The sequence below is a fragment of the Triplophysa rosa genome, linkage group LG11 (genome assembly GCF_024868665.1).
Source record: "Triplophysa rosa linkage group LG11, Trosa_1v2, whole genome shotgun sequence".
Classification (NCBI taxonomy): Eukaryota; Metazoa; Chordata; class Actinopteri; order Cypriniformes; family Nemacheilidae; genus Triplophysa; species Triplophysa rosa.
This window is the reverse complement of record NC_079900.1, coordinates 13,693,783-13,701,742: the sequence shown is the minus strand read 5'-3', so window position 1 is coordinate 13,701,742 and position 7,960 is coordinate 13,693,783.

The following is a 7,960-nucleotide window of genomic DNA, read 5'->3' as shown; positions in this document are numbered from 1 at the left end:
TTGAATTTGATGCGAGCGACTATAGGGAGCCAATGTAAAATGAAGAGAGGAGTGACGTGCTCTCTTCGGTTCATTGAAGACCAGATCTCTATAGTCTATGGCCACAGCGATATTCAGAGCTACGCACACATTTTTTCGGTGGTCTCGCCTCTCTAACAAACTGCTGTTTGTTCAGCATGTTTGCTGGAGGCCTGTCGCTGCATTGTGTTAATTGGATTATCGGAGACAGGAGCGCTCCACCAGGCTTTACACAAACCAGCTAATAAAATATGTGCAGGAATTAGGCATATGACTTCCTAGGGTAGATTAAAAGATATTATGTCTAAATGAAGTAAGTACTTCCCCATGCGTGCTAGTAAAGATCATTTCTATGCTTTATATCAAGTCTGTCAGCTGCTGCACTGTCTAGTCCTGGCTTGAGCTAAAAACCTCAGTGTTCTCTACGGCAAATCAGACAATAAACGAAAGTTGAATTTAACTAGTGTTTTATATATTGTATATAGAATATATTAAATGTATATTATACTGGCTCTGCATATTTAGTTCAATCACTAAAAAAATGAACCATGGTGTATATAGACCAGTTCGGAAAACGTCAGCAATGCTGATCCAACGCTGGTCCAGAAGAACTTTCTGTTCCAGTTTTTTAACACACAGAAACGTTTGAACACAATACAACCAACAAAACATTTACAACCGAATCACAATATTAAACGAATATCTTTAGGATTTAAATGTACAGTATATATAAGATTTAAAAATAAAATAAATAAATGTGAATCCGAAAGTGCTTCTGCAATAGTGTTAACATCTTGCGAAGTGGTCTACAGTATATCATAATATACATACTGAATAATAAATAAATATGATAAATAATATATTGTCACTGTCCTTCCAAAACCTTGGATGTCCACATTTTTTAAGAAATGGAAAAAACACTTTTTAAATGATTAAATACTGTATTGTCAAAGTTGTACTTTTTAGTACTTTATGGTTTCAGAAGGACATCAGCAATAAATATAAACACATTTTCTTGGTGGATTGATTATTTGAAAAATACTGTAAATATAATGGTTACTACAGTGAGATGACAGTAAATTTGTGGTTGCTTTATGGTGTTAATACAAAGTTTACTGCAGGTAAAGCATTGTTAATTTTCCCATAAGGCATTGCAGTTTTTCAAAGGCTGAACATAAGTGTAGATTTGAACACATAAAAATGGCTGGAAAACGGCTGGCTGAGTTTTACAACAAAATATGTAAATAAACTAAAAACTAATCACATTGTCATTGACACATTTTTAAAGCCCACTCATCAAAACCTCAACATTTTGACATCAGGTTTAGTCCTATTTTGTAATTCTCTGGTCATCTTTGTGCATTTGTGGAAATGTTTTATGCCAGCAGGGCATTTTGCATAAGACAGTCAGCAGCAGGTCATCAGTTATAGAAATGCCTTGCTGCAGATACGTTAAATCACCCCCACTGTTCTGTGTGCGGTGTGATAGACCTTTAATTACACACTCGCAGTGCCTGAGGGGGGTGGATGTCGCTCCTGGTGAATGCACATATGGCTGATGCCTGGAGAGACAGGTGCCACAATCCTATATACACACACCCACAAATCAAGATCTTTTACACCCATACTGTATACACACTCACACAAACCTGGTTTCTCTCGATGTGCGTCCAATTTAACGCTTCACACTTCTCTCGTGACCGTTTCTTCCCCACAATTCTTTTCATTTCTCCTTGACCTTTTCTCTTTGCCTTTGGCAGAGCCGCAGTCAGACCGGGCGCTGCGGTTGAGACGCGCACGCTATCGTTGCATGATTTATTCACCAGCCTCTGTCTCTGTCTGCACAGCCCCCAACCCCACACGTACTCCACAGTGCATGCTGTCCCCAAGGGCTTGCACGTACACACACTCACACACTAAGTCGAATGGACAAACAGCGCGCTATATCTCTCCCCTCCTCCTCTCTCAGCGGCAGAGCATAGATCACGTCACTGCGGCTCTCTGCTCGGGTTGTTTGCATTTCATTAGCTGAGTCGAGGAATAGGGCACCACGTACAGCATATGCAATCGTGCACGCACAGGTTAAGGTCTATGCAAACCAACAAGAGTAAACACATAGACTGTGGCATACATGTGCGAGGGCAAACACATGCCAGCATCTCTAAGCAAACATAACCTGATTCGTGTAGTTGTGTTTGTATTGCATTTGTGTTGCTGTGGGAAATGTAGTAACTTCAGCGATGCACTAACCTGTGTGTTTACCATAGTAGGAAAAATAGCTTTATGAATTTCTTTGTTCTGTTGAACACAAAAGAAGATATTTTGAAGAATGTAGGACAGCAAACCATACATTCGAATACCATTGTAACATTTCCTTCTATGGTAGTCAATGGGGTCCAAGAACTGTTTGGTAGCAAGCATTCTTCCAAATATCTTTCTCTGTGTTCATCCAGATTTGGAACAACTCAAGGGTTTTCATTCTTGGGTAAACTGTCCCTTTAAAAGAGATGGTTTCAAAGACTCTCAAGACATGATGTTTTGGCCTCACTGTGACATCACTGCCAACATCTTTGTGACCTCAGCACACAACCTCAAACCATAACGGACAGCCAAGTGTCTCACTGGTTATGACAGAAGGCAGCATGTTACTATAATGTCTCCAAAATGTGTTTGTCTGCGGTCAGAGTTTTGGCTGGGAAAAAAAGTGACCCATAGAGTCAGTGTATTTACAGTATATTATAATATCAGCTGTCTTGTAAACATTCTTAAATGAACTGTAGATGGCAGTACCTCTTTTGTAACTTCGCTGTATGCTTCAATAGCACGGAAAATCCCCACAGAGGTCATTGCAGGCCACTACAGAGACCTGGAGAGGGGTAATAACATCTTAGGCCAGCCTCGAGTGTGATTAAAGGGTTTGAAACTGCCCATTGGGGACAGACTGGCTAGTATCCATAAACTGTATATCAGATCACAGAACCAAACTTTAAACCAATCAAAATGCTTTCACTTATTTGCCTTTCTGTTGTTTTTATGTAGTTGATAATTTTATCACTTAAAACTCACCTTTAATGATCAAATATAAAATATTTTTATTTTCTGTAAAAAATGATTTATTCATGCTGTAAAATAGCTTGGGTGTAACTCTACACCCTTGCTTCATTTAGTATATGCATATCCATGGTTATGCAAATTTGTCCCCGCCTCCAACCAATACTTAGCTCCACACCTGGGACTACCTGATCCACTTGGTCAACTGTGTGATGTGTTTGGTTTGTGACATTTTTTTCAAACAGTGTTTTTGAAACTGTTCAGTTTTGGTAAATGGAAGTTTTGAAGGGATAGTTCACCCAAATTTACACACCCACCGAACAACTGCGGTACCCATTCACTTCTATTATGGACACAAAAGACAACAAAGACTCTTAAGAGCTTTATTGCCTGAAGGTAGACGCTGTTTGGATTGGATGCCCTGATACTGTTTGGGGGAAGATAGTTTGCGTGTAAAGAGTCATGATCGGGGTGATTGGGGACCTTGAGGATACACCTGGTCTTATAAAGACATCTAACCAAGAAGATATCCTGGATGTTTTGTAGCCTACAGCCAGTAATGAGCTTCTCTAAATTCACCAGGCACTGTGGCGAATTGTCTCATCACTCTGCGCTCCAGGGCAGAGACCGTAGCAGGCAGTGATAGAGCACTGGTAGAGGTAAGGCCATGTTATGTGATGGCATGCCAATCATGTTTAATCTGTAAAGAATGAGGATGTGCAGTGGTGCTTTTTTTAACTTAATGCTGTTGTGATGAGACCGGAAAGGTGTTGTTACTTCTTAGTAAGTTAAGGGATAGATCACTCTAAAAAAAAACGTTTTCATTATTTATTCACCCTCATGTCATTCCAAACCTGTATGGCTTTCCTTATTCTTCAGAACACAAAAGAAGATATTTTGAAGAATTTTGGTAACCAAACAACACTGACCCCCATTGACTTCCATTGTATGTGTAACGGAGGCCAGCTAGTGAAGAGCTGTGCAGTTTGTAAACCTCACTCCCCGACCAACAGAGACGCTCTAGCTACAGACGCTAGAGACTGTGGTCTTTAGCCCCCTCGTTAGAGCGCCCGTCTCCCATCTGGACCGACGCCGGTTCGAGGCCCGTGCAGAGCGGGGAGAGTAGGACCGGTTACATATGGACACAAAACCACTGAGACATTTCTCAAAATATCTTCTTTTGTGCTCCACAGAACAATATTAAGGTGAGCTGAACAACATTAAGGTGAGTAAATGATGGCAGATTTTTTATTTTTTGTGAACTATCCCTTTAAAAAAGCTGAAGGTTTTCTTCCTAGTAGGCACCAATTTAAAGGAAAAAGATCCTGTAAGGAATTTACATGCCCATAAACACTCCCCTTCACCAGCACAAATACACCAAGACTTGACTGTCTCACAGGGAACGCCCTGCCAATCTCCATCCACCGGTGACATTGATGTTTGCCAGAGCGCCCCGTGTTCAGATATATGACAGTAATGAACAGAGACGCCTTTCTCTGTCACTGCTGGCAAATGAGGGCCTGATAAAAGCTTGAGAGGAGCTGTGTTTGCATTTAAACACAAATTACACTTTACTGCTCCCCCTATTATTCCTTTGAAGATGTCAGTCAGGTCAAATTGTGTGACTCCCTTGATTGAAGTCATGACAGCTTGAGCCGCCGACTGATATGTGAGGTGACTGCTTGGGTGTTTTTCTTTAAAGTTGCTTGAACACACTGCTACATGCAAACCAAACATGTGTAGTGTGCCGTAAAGCCCTCAGCTGTGTGTGTGGCTCTGTGTTTGTATAATGTCTCCTTTGAGATCATATCAAGGCAGTAAACATTGTGTTGTTCTTCAGAATCCCAATCGCGTCTCAAGAGATGATTTGCAGGAGGAAGCAAGAGACTGTTTCCTCCCCTCCCCTCCCCTCCTCTCTGTTCTCCTCTCCTCCCCGTCCTCTGCTCTCCTCTTCACCGCTCTCCCTTCCCCAGAGGTTACAGCCTGGATTTCATTGTCTGCATTGATCTACAGATGGCACAAAGCTGGTGATCAATATTTGGATTAGAGGAGTAGACTGTATCTTTGGCTGCCTTTCCTTGGCCTCAACCTTATCACGAAAACACCAATGCAAACACCAAGAGAATGGAGAAATCTGCTTCAGGGCATGTGTTATACACCAGACAGCCATTTGCTGTCCCTGTCATTGCTGGATTCTGCATTCACTCTGGAGTCCCTTGTCTATTACCAGGACATTAACTGCACCTCTCTTCATGAATACACTTCAGCTCTCTCACCCTCTTTTTGTTTCTCTCTCACAGCCACCACACTTTATCTACATATCTACCTTAAAGGGATAGTTCACCCAAAAACTCTTTACTCTTTTTCGCTGTTTATTTTCTCACCCCCAGGCCATCCGAGATGTAGGTGACATTTTTTCTTGAGTAGAACAATAAAGAAGATTGTTTGGTAAATCTGGAGCCTTCTGTGCTTCATATAATGGATGTATATGGGGTCCACCTGTCTAGGAGTTCCTATGGCACATAATTCCAACAAAAGCGGCTCCTGGTGTCATATTGACGTCTTGTTATGCGAATCAATCGATATTTGCAATAAACTGAACGTGCACCTCTAGAATGGGAGTGTTGAGCGACTGTCGCAGAAATGAAGTATGCGCATTATCAAACACTCCCTTTCTGCAGGGCGCGCTAAACGCACCAGAAGCTGTAATGCCATCCACCACCAAATACTACAAAAAGAAGATTGCGACCAGGACATGTGGCAGGGGTAGAAGTAGAGTATTTTAAGATTTATGAAATAGATAATGGCACACCTCAAGAAAGTGTATGTAGCCCAGTGCTATTTAATATTATGGTAAATTATATTTTTAATAGTGCTAATTATGATATAGGAAGAGCATTATTTGCAGATGATGGGGCAATTTGGAAGGGGTCACGTAATGTTACTTGTGTGACAAAAAAAGTTACAAGTAGCTGTAGATGAAGTGGAGAGGTGGGCGAACAGATGGAGTTTCAGGTTATCAGTGGCTTAAAGGGGTCATATGGTGCGAATACGTGTTTTTCTGTGTCTTTGTTGTGTTATAAGTTGCCCATTCATGTATTAGACACGTAAAATTATTTAGTAAATTAAATTAAAGTGTCGGAACAAAAGATGAATTCTATCTAAAAGCGAATGCTCACCCAGACCTGCCTGAAACGCCTCGTGTAACCACACCCCCACAAATCTACGTCAGTTCGTGGTCTGATTTGACTAAGACCACCCAAATGTATACGCAAGTAAGGTGGCTGTACCTGTCAGTACAATTGCTTTGGAACCTGATGTTCCAAATATGGTAAGAGGCGTTACATTTCCGTCACACGCTTGCAGTATTCCACCAATCACTACACACTGGTTAACTGGCCAATCATAGCACACCTCGCTTTTCAGAGTGATGAGCTTTGTAAAAAATCTGCGCGTTTCAGAGAGGCGGGGCAAAGAGGAGATACAAACATGCACGGTATGTGGAAAATACAGCGTTTTTGAACCTTAAATCGTGTATACACATTTCATTACATCTAAAACAAACGATAATATTCCATTTAGCCGTGTCATATGACCCCTTTAAACTCAAGTTATATGCTTTACTTTAACAGTTTTAAGTTAAAGTTATTATAATATAATATAAGCGGGAGCTGGAGCAAGTTCATGTAGTTGAATACCTTGGTGTATGGATGGATTCAAGGCTAACATTTGCATTACATACAAAAAAGTTGATTGAGAAATGTAAAATGGAGTCAATATTTTACGATATCTATCTGGGGTTGAATGGGGAGCTTGTAGTCTGTCGTTAAAAATAATCTACTGTACATTAATTAGATCAAGTTTGGATTATGGAAGTATAATTTATGGGTTTGCATCAGAAACTACACTTAAAAAGGTTGAAGTAATACAAAATCTAGCTTTAAGAATTTGTTGCGGTAAAACCACGACTAGGCCTGCTTGTAATCTGTTCTGATTCATGTGATGCACTCCCTAGCCTTGCGAGTGGTCAAAAATAATCTAGACAAGACATCATATATGATAACCTTGCCTGCTCGCTAAGAATTAGTATAAGCTTAGTAATGTTTTTGTGGGTTCCTGCTCATGTGGGAGTGGAGGCTAATGAAGTTGCTGATAAGATAGCTAAGGAAGCATTGAAACATACTGAAACAGATGTTCAAGTGATTCTTAGCCAGAAAGAGGTTCAAGCTAAAGTAAATGAAATCACTTTTAATAAATGGCAAGAAATTTGGAACAATGATAGTAAAGGAAGAACATATAGAACATGTTCTCATTCAATGTAAAAAAATATGGAAATGAAAGACAGAAATTAATTCAGGAAATTAGCTAAATGGGACTTGATTCATTTAATTTACAGATGTTGGAAGGATCAAACCAGTTAAAGCAACAAAATAAATATAGAGTTATTATAACATTTTTGAGAGATTTTTGAGTATATTGTTAAATTCCCTAATATCGGTGCTTCACACTCCAGTCTAGTAGGTGGCGGTAATGCACCAAAAGCTGGTTTGCCAACCGCCATAAAACCCCAGAAGAAGAAGAAGACGTGTGGCAGAGGCTGTAGTACCGCTAATATTATTAATAATTGCGTTCAGTTTATTGCAAATATCGATCGATTTGCTTCACAAGACGTAAATATGTCACCCAGAGCCGCTTTTGTTGGAATTATGTGCTTTAGGAACTCTTAGACAGGTGGACCCCATATACATCCATTAAATGAAGCACAGAGGGTTGCGGATTTACCAATCAATCTTCTTTATTGTTCTACTCAAGAAAAAATGTCACCTACATCTTGGATGGCCTGGGGGTGAGTAAATAAACAGCAAATTTGAGTTTTTGGGTGAACTATCCC